Source organism: Lissotriton helveticus, chromosome 7, assembly GCF_964261635.1.
Source record: "Lissotriton helveticus chromosome 7, aLisHel1.1, whole genome shotgun sequence".
NCBI classification, from domain to species: Eukaryota; Metazoa; Chordata; class Amphibia; order Caudata; family Salamandridae; genus Lissotriton; species Lissotriton helveticus.
The window spans coordinates 592042699-592056763 of record NC_136068.1 but is presented as its reverse complement, the minus strand read 5'-3'; positions in this window follow the sequence as shown (position 1 = coordinate 592056763).

Genomic DNA, 14065 nt, shown 5'->3' with positions numbered 1-14065 from the left:
CCCTGTCTAACTGTCCCCACGAGCATGCATAGCGCCCCAGCGCCCCAAACTGAGAGGGCAGAGGAAATGGATCAGTGAAGGCAGCTCCAGAGGGAGAACAAAAATAAGGCTGCACACCAGAGACAAAAAAAAACATGAAAGAAGGAAACAACACTGCCCACCAAAAGACGGGAAAAAACAAGTTAGGGAGGTATAGCCCCACGAGGGCAAAGACTACGACATAGGAGTGGGACAGCCCACGGGTGGGGCCATCAAAGACAACCAAGGCCGCTGGAAGACAGTCAGTGCACCTGGTGCATAGCGCACATCTGCGGGAGATAGGAACGGGAGAGTCGAATACAGACACACACCCCCTACAAACATGGGTGACGAAGACCAAGCACGAGCACCACAGACACTCCCAGTCCAACATGCACTTACTGGGGTATTGCCACCCTTCAGCGAGCTTGAAGATCCGGCCACAGCGTCCCGGAGGTGGTAGATATAGATAGAACGCCTGAATAACTATTTCGTGGCCACCAGGGAGACCGACAGAGTAGTGAAAAGGTCACTACTCCTCTACTACGCTGGGGATGAAATATTCAAGCTGTTCAAACACTTACCGACCACAGGCCTGACCATGGATTACGATTACGCCGTGGCTGCGTTAGGCGCCCACTCCGACCCCCAACTCAACCCGGATTTCAAACAAATCAAGTTGCCCCAATCCCGCCAGAGCGAAGGAGAGTCGATTGATGGGTTCTACGCTCGACTGCACGAACTGGCCAGCACGTGCACGGAGGATGATCAGCCAAAGGAGATCAGAGCCCAGCTCATCCAAGGGTGCCGGGACAAAACGCTACGAGGCCTCATCCTGCGCCAGCTGAATATTGCCCAAGAAGACATACTCATACTGGCAAGGACCCACGATCTATTGGCAGCTAGGGCCTACAAGATGGAACAAGCCCTGACAAAGTGCCAAGGACGACAGGAGACCATCAAAACGGAGCAGGCTGATGCCATCCGAACGAGACCGAGGAGTGACACGCCCAGGAAGCCAAAATCTGACACGTCCAAGGCGCGTTGTGGGTACTGTGGGCATGAACCACATGCAACGAAATACTGCCCTGCGCAAGGAAAAACCTGTGCCAATTGTGGAAATCCCAATCACTTTGCAGCAGTGTGCAGGAGGAGAAATCTAGGCCGCGACAACCGAGGGCAGAAACCGCCGTCCCGGGGTGTGCGTCAACTGTCCCTACCTGACTCCGGACAGAGGGTGGAGACACCCAAGAGAAGCCAAAAATATCAAGGGCCGGAAGATTCATCCACAGAGGAGGAGGATGTAGAAACGTACCTGATCTCATTCACCAAGAGCTTAAACTCTGCAGACGACTCCAGCCCACCTGCATGGTGCACATTGCAGGGTCAAAAGTGAAGGCAATTATTGACACCGGGGCGTCGGTAAACGTGATGGGCCTCCAGCAGTATAGGCACCTCCGGCCCGACCGCCCATCACCCCGACCTGGACCAGGATATTTGCCTATGGGCGCCACACTCCTCTGCCACTAAAAGGCAAGATATCTGTCCCGATCAGGTTAAACGACCAGGAAGTCACAACCACCATACATCTGATAGATCATGAAGGGGACACCCTAATCAGCAGTCACACTGTGGAGGACCTAGGCCTAGTGTCTTTTGCAAGGAGCGTCCTAGCACACCAGGTCGATGAGTTCCTCGGCCAGTTCTCAGGGCTCTTTCAAGGGCTCGGGCGAATCAAATGCAATCCTATCAAGCTACACAATGACAAATCCATCATACCAGTCGCCTTGCAACACCGGTGAGTCCTCTTTTACTTAAGACCTTAGGTGGAAAAGGAACTAGAACATCTTGAGAAGCAAGGAGTAATCAAGAAGGTCTCGGGGACCAATGTCCTGGGTGTCCCCGATGGTGATAGCAGAAAAACCCAAGCAGCCAGGTACCATACGCCTACGTATCGACATGAGGTTGCCTAACAGAGCCACCAAAAGAGAGTGCCGTATCACGCAACGATGGATGACATAATTGTGTATGTCAATGGGTCAAGGTGGTTCTCTAAAATTGACCTGAAAGCAGAGTACCACCAGCTGCCGTTAGCGGAAGAAAGCCGCCACATCACAACATTTAAGTACCCACCTAGGGCTGCGCGGTACAAGCGGCTAAACTTCGGGATATCCTCAGCGGCAGAGGTAGTCCAGAACATGATTCAAGAAATGCTGGATCCCTGGAGTGATAAATGTCAGCGATTACATTTTGATCCACTCTGCCACCACAGCTGACCATCACCGACATCTGAAGAGCACATTGTGTTGCCTCAGTGAACATGGCACGACACTACACTGGGAGAAGTGTCAATTCTTCCAACCATCCCTGGAGTTCTTTGGGTACGTGTTCGGCCAGGAGGGCATCCAAGTAGACTCAAAGAAGTCACAAGCCATCCGGAGCGCCCCAGCTCGACCACACCTACGGAAGTGAGGAGCTTCCTTGGCATGGCCCCTTAATGTGAGAGGTTCATCCCCGACCTTGCCACCGGTGCCTAGCCATTGAGAGCACTCACGAAAACAGACGTCAAATGGTAGTGGGGCCCTTGGGAAGAAGAGCGTCAAAGATGCTTTACTGGGAGAATCTACCTTCGCATATTTCGATCCTGTCTAGCGGAGAGAACTCCTGGTGGATGCCAGTCCCATAGGATAGGGGCGATGCTCGCAAGAGCCTGGTTGGTGGGCCGCCAATTTGTTTGCCAGCAAGTCGCTTATCCCCACTGAAGCAAGGTATGCCCAGATTGAGCGAGAGGCGCTTGTGATAAAATGGGTCTGCAATCACTTGCACTTATACCTGACAGGGCAGCCATTCACCGTAGTCACAAACCACCAGCCTCTGGTCCTCCTTTTCAAGAGGATAGCCCCTCACCTACCCCCCTCGGACTAGGCGAGGGGCAGTACAACTCCAGCCGTACCAGATGGATGAGGTGTATCGGCCGGAGGCGGAGAACCCCGCGGAGTTTCTGTTCCGACACCCAGCACCGAAGAAAGAAGGAAACGACCCAGAAGGGTCTGAACAGTAAATCCATATGATCTTAGCGGCAGCGTGACCACAGGCGATGACGCCCAAAGAAATCAAAGAAGCCTCCAAACAAGACACAATATATACACATACTCTTCAAGCAGTCCAAGAAGGGTCATTGAGGAACTACCTCCAACCGGTTTACACATGGGTGCCAGAAGACAGAGAAGAGCTGACGAAGATCTGGAGACTGAGGAGTAAAGTGAGCGCCACGTCCAATGGAATACTCCTGAGAGGATCGAGGTTGGTGATACCTAAGACTCTGAGACACCAAGCAACCCAGTTGGCCTACGGAGCCCATCAAGGCGTGACCAAGATGTGAGGGATTAAAACATGGTGATGTGAGGTAAAAGAGGAATTAGGTTAAGATAACCATAGAACAGAGACAGATGGAACATGTGAGTTAGAGGCCGAAGTACAGTGTGTTGAGAGTGGAAGAAGAGAAGCCTGAGAGGGAAAGTACACTGAATCTCAAGCTAGAAGAGTCTGATTTTTAGGAAACTAGATGAGGAAGATCAGGGCATCAAGGTGATGCTACATTTTCTTGGACTTAAGCAAAAAATACATCATTATTACAGATACAGGTGCAAGCTTTCTAGCAGGAGGTGTGGCTATATTTGTTGCAATCACACTGTGCCCATTGTTGTGAGGTGGCCTGTGCTCATCATTTCTTGCTGTCTTTTACTACCTAAATCCAAGGGTAGATGGGCCCATTTTCCTTGCTTGCACCAGGGCATGGCATTCTTGCTTTGCCACTGAAACCAAAATAAAACCCCCCACGCACACCAACTCTCAAGTTAGAAAACTAAGGGGCATATTATCAAGAACGGCGTTAAAAATTATCGCCAGTTTAGTGGCAGAAAACTGCCGCTAAAGCGGCAATAATGGGCTTGATAATATGCCCTTGAGAATTCCAATAGAAGTCCATGTTCTGGAGTGAACATAGGCTTCTATTAGAATTCTCCAGGGCATATTATCAAGCCCATTAGCGCCGCTTTAGCTGCAGTTTTCTGCTGCTAAACCAGCGATAATTTTAACACCGTTCTCGATAATATGCCCCTAAAACACCAAACCTGAGACAGATCTAACCCGTTTACCGCGGCGGCAATTCCGCCACAGTGCAGGCATTCCATTGCGCGGGCGGGGCCGCGTTGGCCAACGGACGTGCGCAGCACTACCGAGGTAGTGCTCGTGACGGCTGTTGGCCGACGGCTGCAAGCAAGGGGTTAAAGTCAAATCCTCAGGATACAAGGAGCAGAAAAGGTTGGGGAAAACAAAAAACATGTAAGGTCGTGGTGAGGGTAGATAGTTGATTATGTGAGAAAGCAGTCTGCAAGGACAGGGCCGTCTTAACAGCATTATAGGCCCCGGGGCAAAGCAGTACACTGGGCCATGCCTACACAGCCACCCACAGGAATACACCTTTTTAACGGAATATATATATATATATATATATATATATATATATATATATATATATATATATATATATATATATATATATATATATATATATATATTTTTTTTTTTTTTTTTTAAAGATTTTATTGTTCGAACACACTAAACACGGGGCCTGTAGCCTACATCCATGAAGTGGCCGGCTGCCGTTTGAAGACAGTAAGCAAAACACATTCAAAGTGGTAGCTCTGTACACAGCAAGTCGCCTACAACCTCATCGGGCCGGCCGCGTCAAACAGTTATATATAATCAGACTGATGTAATGTGCAGTGTATAAGTAAGAACTGGAGGCAAGTCCAAGTTGCACACTTTGGGCACAAAGGAAAAGAAAATGCAGTTAGTTAATGAATTTTGCACACTAGGCGTATTCATGCAATACAGCGTATAAAACAGGATTCTCGAAGGAAGCACACATGGAAGTAAACTCGCCAGGCGTAAGGCAACAAGTCACTCATATGTCACCAGAACACTCAAAGCGAAACCAGCAACCCTTTCTTGTATAATCGGGCGTGCATGTGCATAGCAGGGGATGGTGTGCATCTCACGTATTGCAGTGATGGGCGAGTTAAGAGTGCTGCTATCGAGTTGACGAAGATCCCCCAGCAAGCATTACGAGGCTTGATCCACCAGGTCGTCTCCATCAGCACCATTTGATCTCGCTAAAAGATAAGATGTCAGTGGCGACCAAATGTCTCTGGGCTAGAGGAGCTGGGCAGCAGTGCGGCATAGGTGGTGAGCTGCTCCTGACAATAAATCATGTCATCAAGCCACTCGTTAAACTTGGGTGCCCTCCCTCTACCCCAGCGGCAGGCTACTCTTCTCTTCGCCATCAATAACACTAAAGCTATGTACCGATGGGATGCTGGTGGCACAGTTTTTACATAACCCAGCAGGGCCACCAGTGGTGTGGTATCTAGATGTACTTCAGTCATCTGGTGCAAAGCAGCAAAGACTTGCTTCCAGAAGTTCCGGACTGCCGGGCAATCCCAAGCTAAGTGTAGCATGTCCGCGTGTGACGCATGGCACCTATCACAGTCATCTGAGTCCCGCAGCTGATATCGGTGCATTTTGGCCGGCGTATAGTACAGCCTGTGAAGGTATTTGTAATGAATGACGCGCAGCCGACTGCTCGCAGATATGCGCTCAGTTTGCAGGCAGCAAAACTCCCACTGGGCATCTGTGAGTTCAAATCCCAGCTCTTCTCCCCACCGCATTCAGGACTGCGGGGGTGGCTCATTCCCCTGCGCATGAGTAGTGCGATACAATAAAGAGACCAGCTTTTTAGGAGCATCGCATTGTAGGAGCAAGTGGAGGGGGGCAAGTGTTTGGGGTTCCGAAGGGAAGTCTGTGTGGAACGCTCGGATCCCCTGTTTAAGCCGCATGTACAGGAAACTGTCCAGTGGCGTGTGGTCCAGGTTTTGGAATATGCTTTCCGAGGTGCGAAATTGGCCATTTTCGTACTGATCTCCCCAAGTGGCAAGAGCCGTCCGGTCTTTAAGCCTATGAAAAATCGTCTCCTGCAGCAGAGGCATTGTAGGGTGATAAACCAGTGGTAAAAGGGGGGAGTAAAGTGTGTCCGCCGCCAGGAGTTTCTCAATGCGTCGCCACGCAGTAATCGTGGCATTTACAGTATTCTGTGTGCGTTCACGAGCATGTAAGTTGGCAAACAGCACCCCTTCTATCGGGATAGGATGTGCGAGCCAATGTTCGGCTGCTAATTGCGGCATAAATTGGGGACGCCGTATCCAAAAATACAAATAGTGGGCTTGGGCGCTTATATAATACAATTCGAGGTCCGGGATGCCAAAGTCGCCCGTAGTGTAGGGCCTAGTAAGGACAGCCCATTGGAGACGAGCCTGCTTCCCCCCCACACCAATCTGATCAGCTCAGTTTTGAGTAGTTTAACAAAAAATGTCGTCCCGGGTAGTACGGGATATTTAAAAATAGGTAAAGCAGCTGCGGAAGTATAACCATTTTAATCAAAGATGCTCGCCCGGCCAAGGAAAGAACGAGCTTTAACCAACGAGTCACATTATCGGTAATATGGGGTGGCCAGAGTCACCCCATAATTAAGCCTCATGAGCGCCTCCTTATCTCGTGTGATGCCAATCCCCAAGTAGCGTAGTTCGTTACTGCACCATTCTAATGGGTAGTCTAGGGGAAAGATCGCTGTACCGAGTCCGTTAGAGGAAAAAGACAGGATTTTTCCCAGTTAATCAGGACTCCAGAGATACTGCCGAAAATGACAAATTCCCGGAGGAGCACATTGAGATTAGCACGAGGATCCCGGACATACAGAGTGATATCGTCGGCGTACATTGATATCAGTATCTGCCGCAAGTTGCAACGCAGCGCCATGACATTATGACCTTGTCTCATCCGTGCCGCTAGTGGTTCAGTGACCAAGGCGAATAGAAGGGGAGACAAAGGGCAACCCTGTCGGGTGCCTCGAGTGATCAAAAATTTCGCGGACATGAACCCATTAACAAGCACCTTGGCAATACAAAAGTCTGATTCAAGAAATAAAAAGTGGGGGAAAACCCATTCGTTGCATGATCCCAAATATGTAATCTCATTCGACGGAATCGAAGGCTTTGGTGGCGTCAAGAAAGACCGCCGCCAAAAGTAGTTATGGGGAGATGGCATCCAAGACAGTAAAAAGAGTGCGCAAATTGTGGGAGGTAGACCTCCCCGGGACAAATCCAGACTGGTCCGGTAAGACTACGTGGACCAGCAGCAAACTCAGCCTATTGGCAATAAGTTTCGCAAGAATTTTGGCATCGCAATTGAGTAGGGAAAGGGGACGATAAGAGCCACACAGGTGACGCGGCTTCTCAGGTTTCAAGAGGGAGACAATGAGCGCTTCTCTCATGGATGGCGGGAGGATACCAACGTCCAAAGATTCTTCGAATACTTCACGCAGGATGGGTGCCATTAGGTCTATGTATGTTTTGTAGAATTCAATCGGGATGCCATCCAGTCCGGTGGCCTTACCCGATTGCATGCCAATGATGGCCTCATGAACCTCATCCAGTTCAAATGGTGCGCTTAGGAATTCAAGGTGTACATCACTCAGCCAGCCTAAAGCGACGTCATCTAAATAGGAGTCCAGATCAAGATCACGTTGGCCAGTGCTTGTGTATAGGGTGGCATAGTGTCTGGTGAATTCGTCTAAGATGCTGGTGGTATCACAGCACCATGTACCATCTGATTTTTCTAATTCTATAATGTAGCTGGGATGTCGTGGTCGCCTAATCGTGTCTGCAAGCACTTTGCCTGGGCGTTGTTCTCCATATTTACGTGTCACCCAGTGTTTCCCCCGAAGGTGCGTCTCCCTGCGCGCTTCTGCCATATATTCAGTCAATGTCGCCCTAAACATACCCTGCATGTCCCCATCCGGGTGTTGTGTTAGCCGCGCTTCAAGTGCTTGGAGTTCGCGCTCTAGCTCAACACTTCCACTCCCTTAGATATGCAAACTCCTCTGATTGTAACCTTAAACGCCTCCCAAATGGTTTCTAAGCTCTGCACAGATCCTTCATTCTTTTTAAAAAAACTCCTTAATCTCGTCCTCCAATTCTGTCCAGAATACATCGTCTAGCAATATGCGTGTATTCAGTCTCCATGCGCAGCGCGGGGGCCCAAAAGTCGCAGAGGAGAGCGTAACCTTGACAGGTGCGTGGTCGGAGTATGTTCTGGCCAAAGGCTGCACTGTGCTAACCACTGGGCCAAGTCCGCGAGATATGAGCCAATAATCCAGTTGCACCCAAGAGGCGGCATGAGCAGTGAAGTGTGTGCCCTCGCGCCGGCGTGGGTGGACATGTCGTCAAGCATCTAATAAACAATTGTCTGTAATAATGTCACTTAGCGTCGTGGCTGCCTTAGTACGATGGTGTGGTGCAGGGTTCGATCTATCCACATCAGGAGCATAGGTGACATTGAAATCCCCACCCCATATAATATAAGTCGAGCCAATCTCCTTTACCTTCTCCCATAAAGAGGAGAAAAAGTCGGGGTAATCCATGTTGGGGCCATAGCAGCACACTAGGGTACACCGAGTCAAGTCCTAGCCGCCCCCAAGTAAGGCAAAACCTCCCCTCATTATCGCTGGTAGAGCCAGCAGCATAAAAGGGCACGTTATTCTTAATCAGTACGGCAATCCCCCTAGCATAAGTGGAGTAAGACGAAAAGACCCTGTGCATTGACCATCGGGAAGCAAAAGCAGGGGTCTGCAGGGGGTTAAGATGGGTTTCCTGCAGCATCGCTATATGTATCTGGTGGCGATCGAAGTAAGCTATAATCTGTCTCATCTTCTGAGGATCCCCCAGCCCTCTGACATTCCATATGATAACATTTAACGGTGTCGCTTCATGAGCCATCCCGCATGTGAGTGAATAAGTTGATCATGCCTAGCCAGGCAGTAGTGCAATGTGCGCATCCAATCTGAAACATACTATGTGCAACGCCAATAGTTGCAGTCACACCCACAGTGAAGCCATGCAAATAACAAGTACGTAGTGCAATACAACAAGCCTTTCCATACAACACCCTCCCTGCCTAACCCCCCTCATCCCCCCACCCACTGAAGCATCCCAAACATGCCAGTACCATGCGCCCTGCCCCCAACAAACAAAAAAACAACTTTATAGGTCTCACTAAGCTCATGTAGTGGACCAAAGTGGGGTGTAGCCCTATGGGGGCCATTCTAGGTGGCGACACAACCACACCCTATTCATACAGTCCAGCAGCCGGAGCTGCCTTACATGCAGGCAGGGGTGCCCGGCGACAAGATATGTGGCACAACACGGCTTATCACAGATACATAAGCATATGTTATATAGCAGGGTTACCCCTTAACAGAGCCCCCCAACACATAGTGTAAACCAGCACAGTTTGTTACTCTTGCTGCGGAACGGCGTCCACCTCTTCCATCGGGGGGTGCTGGGGGTCTCCCGCAGCTGCGCCGCTTCTAGCTGATTTCTTCAAGTGTTTCAGAAATTCTTCTACTTGTTGAGGCTTCGTAAAGAATCGCTGCTTTCCCTGATGTGTAACTCGCAGTCTCGCCGGGTACAAAAGTGCATAGTCAATCTGTGCTTTGCGCAATTTATTCTTAACACCTATAAAATTCCTACGTTCCTCCTGTACCATGGGAGTGAAGTCAGGATAAATGGAGAATGTGACCCCATCATAGGACAACACTCGTTTGCTGCGTGCTGCTCGCAAGGTCACATTGCAGTCCCTATAGTTTAGGAGTCGTGCTATTATAGGGCGAGGGGTGTCTCCGAGTTTGGGCTGAGGCCCCAATGATCTGTGGGCGAGTTCGACAATGAATTGATTGGAAAAGGCTTCTGGGCCTATCGCCGTCAGGAGCATCTTCTCCACGTATTCCTCCATACGCCCAGTGTTGGTCGACTCCGGAGTGCCAAGAAGGCGGACGTTGTTGCGCCGACTACGCGCTACTAAATCTTCGTTCTTCACCACAATGATGCGTAGCAGGTTATCCATGCGAGCCAACTGGGATGTGTGAGCGGTGTAGATGTCCTCCGAGTCAGAGATGCGCCTTTCCGTTTCTTTAATTCGCTCATCGTGCCCATCGAGCTTGTGGGCGATAGCGTCCATCCATGATGATATTCTGTCCACTTTATCGACAATGGTGGCAATCCCTTGTCTTACCTCCCGGAGGATGTCCTGGACGTCAGTGGCTGGGGAGGCCGCAGCAGCGCCAGCAGTGCTATTTCCAGCTTGCTCCTGATCATCCTGTCCAGGACGGTTCGCTTTTTTGGCGGCATCAAAATTGAGCTTGGGCTGGCGCGTGTCTGGCTTGCTCATGGCTCCCAATAGGTATTTCAGGGACAGTGGCCGCCGTGATCTGTCAGTGTGTTGGTATGTGCACCGTAGCTTAGGGGCAAGCAGCTGAAGCGTATCAGTGTTCAAAAAAGGAGATAGGGGTAACAGAGCCCACTACCGGCCCTGCCGCGCTTCCAGGGAGTGAGCTGAAGTGTGGAGGCAATGGTGGCGAATGGTCGCAGGAAGGCCGGTCACTTTTAGCGGTCCAGGCTAGCGTGCTCGTCAAAGTGGACTGAGACAGGGAGATAGGACCGTCACACAGCGGGCCAGTAGGATAGTACAAGCATACCTCTCAAGGCGCTCAGGCGGGCGAAGTCGGGTCCCCAAGTCAGCACAGCTCTACCACGGTCTCCACGCGCAAAAATGGCGCCGATAGCTCACCACCTGCAGGCGTCACTCTTCACCCGCGTCACCACTCCAGTAGGTACCAGCCCCAGCCACTTGCCGGTAGGGCGGTCCAGGTCCGTGCACAGTCGGGAGTCGCCGGCCTCAAAATCACGATGCCCAGTAGTGTCCGGGGGCAATTAGGTACCGCTACGTGGGAGGGCAGCACCGCAGCAGCCGCATCAGACTCGGGGCCCAAGAAAGGTCGCGGGGAAGACCCGCAGGGCGCGCACTCACCGTCACTCTCCAGGCCCAATCCCTCACAGGTCTGCTACTGCTAGGGGTCAGGCAGGGGGTCACGTGTGGAGGGGTCCAGGCTCTCGGGTCCGTGGCGATGGGACGCGGCTTATGCGGCCCAGGCAGCCACGCCGCAGCACCGAAGTAGAGTAGTCCAAGAGGGGTGGCACTCAGGCTCCAGGAGGATCTTGAGCGGACGGGGCCAACTTCCGTCGCTGATCCCCGGGGCTGCAGGCGATCCAGAAGGTCGAAATTCAGCCCACAGGTACAGGGTGGTTAATACCTGCAACCAGGGGTGTTAGAATTTGCCAGTGTCGCCAGAAAAGCATAATTTTAAGGATTAATGGCGCCGGGCGACAGGAGCTCGCTAATTAGCGGCCATCTGCAAGCGCGCCACCTAGCGCCCCCCAATTTTTAACGGAATATCTGTGGTAAATTCTGGTCGGCATGGAGCCCCTAAGTTCATGGAGCTCCCGGGAACTGCTTAGTGTGCCCAGGTGTTAAGACCAGGGCCGGACTGATCATGCCGGGCATCCTGCGTATCCCCGGGAGGCTAGAAAGGTGGGAGCCGGTTTTGTAGTGGCAGGGGCCTGTTTTGTTACTGGGGGCGGTTTTGCAGCAGTGCTGCAATATTGGGCCCCTGCAACAAAAGCAGCAGCAGTGCTTTACACTTGCCACCCCTCTACCCCCTCAGGGGGCTGGTTTGACAAAATTGCCAGGGCTGCTTTAGGTTCCCAGTCTTGCCCTGGTTAAGACTGCACTGTGCAAGGGTGGTGGTGGGGTAATACACAAGTGTTGATGTAACCTAGCTGGGAGGGATGTGGAAAGGCTGTCTGGGGTGGATGGGGGTACGGCTTTGTAGGTGAGGTTAAATCGTATTCCTCCGCCTCGTTTGTAGAAGGATATAACAGCACATGATTATGTTTTGCTCTCACTTCTGGGAAAAAGGGCCTTTAATTAATATTTTATAGGATCTGGGGATGTGCAGGATCTGATATCTGATTAAGTTCAAAGTGCAGGACTGGAGGATGGCGGAAGGAACAATTCACTCATCAGCTGCCTTCAGAAGTCAATGCCAGGGGCTTCCAGGGGACCAGAGGCCTCAAAGCATGTCATTTTCTGGAAGAAGGATGACTCAATCCTAGAGAAGGGCAGAAGAGAGGAGTAAATAAGTGTTGAATCTGCAGTCCCTTGGCTCCCAGAAAGCACAGCCTGTCCTTCCTTCAAGGAAGAGCTGTTGAGAACCTCCCCCCAACGACATCAATAAAGTAATTAGAGGAAATCAAAACCGGGTATTCAGCTTAGCACTTGGAAACCAACCAGCATTTCATCCCTGCATTAACAGGACAAATGTTTTACTTTGCTGGAAAAAAGTACATATATATATATATAAAACCCTTTCAGGCATAGAGTGACGCATAAATTATGCAAAAAAGAAGGAAAGAACTCTGGGTAGTTCTCAGTTTAGGTGGAAAGCAGCTCCTGTTAGAGCACTCTCAACACCTGCGACACTCGAGATTTGCTCACCTCAAATGTCTGTTTTTCAATCAAAGTCTTTAAGCATAGAATTAGCACAGTGCCATCCACGCCGAGATAGAAAAGGACAAAGTATTTTGCCATTTCTACAGCAAAGTCTTTAAGCATAAGATTAGCACAGTGTTGTCCTTGCCGAGCTGTAAAATGACAAAAGCCATTTATCATACCAGGCACAGTATTACAGCTTTGAATTGGTAAAATACCAACTCAAGCAAACCTGAAATGAGTAAAAGCAACCCCATACACAGTGTTTCGCTCTAATTATATATATATATATATATATATATATATATATATATATATATATATGTGATATGTTATATGATATGTTATATGTTATCATACAAGCACTATGAAGCACATTTCTACCATTAGTACAGACCCAATGTGCTTTCCGTGTCCAGGCGACCTTTGCAGTCCTGCGATTCTGATTACCCAAGGTCAAGATGATTCATTGTGATTGTGTTTGGTTGTGCACGTGTAGTAATGAATCACACTGCAGAGTGATTGGCTGGGGATAACTAGCATTGGATGCTAATGAGTCATATGGGATAGAGGCCAGCATAATCCTGTCATGGATCAGTGTAGTGCATCATGCACATGCATGTGTGATCTGGGGGACTGCTGGTGTATGTATGGTTCTTTGCTGGTTTAGTGTGGCTGACCAGTTGCCTTGATTTAAAGCTGTGTGGATGGGGGTGGTGTGAGTGTGGTGCGCTTAAGTTAGCTTGTTCTAAATGGTTTATATACTGATTGCTGTCCTGCTTGCCATCTTCGGCAACTAAGGACATTGATGCTGAGCTGAGTGTGTGATGTCGCAAGGGGGTGTATCTAATACGTGCTTATGGTTTGGGGCAAACTTAAAATGTGTCTTGTTTTGATTTGTAAGTTTGGGAGAGGTCGTGGAACTAATATAGAACTGGGAACACATGCCAACAGCACTACTCTGATGCAATGTTGTGCACATGGTGGTGTCAGGAACTGTGCCTATGGTTCACGGTTAGAGTAGGCTGCGTCCATGACCCGTGCAGGTAAGCACGGTGGGGCCGGGTGGGAGGGATTTCGACAGACGAAAACAAGGGAAAATGAAATAAATATTTAATTTTCCCTCGTCGTTGTCTGTCGAAAACCCCCCCACCCGGCCCCCCCCCCCCCCCCCCCGCTCTTCCCTGAACGGGCCGCGGCTGGTAGGCTGGGAAACAAACCATACTTGGTTTTCATATGGAAGTTCTAGGACTTATGGATCGGAGACAAGGTGGAGTGCTGTCGTTGTATTCAGTGGTGCAAAGCACAGGGAGCCTCCCCCCTCTGGGCTCCTTCGGGAGCTCTCGGGTCAGAGAGCTGTGCTGTGGGGGCCTTTGTTACGCCACTAATTGTATTAGGAGAGATATCGTTGTACAGCACTGGATATATGCGAGTTGTTCTATGATCCTGAGGGAGTTTGATTCTACCTGTTGAAGAAAAACATTCCTGAGAAAAAGCAAACCTTATAAATATAGATGCATAGATCCCAACAATGAAAACATAC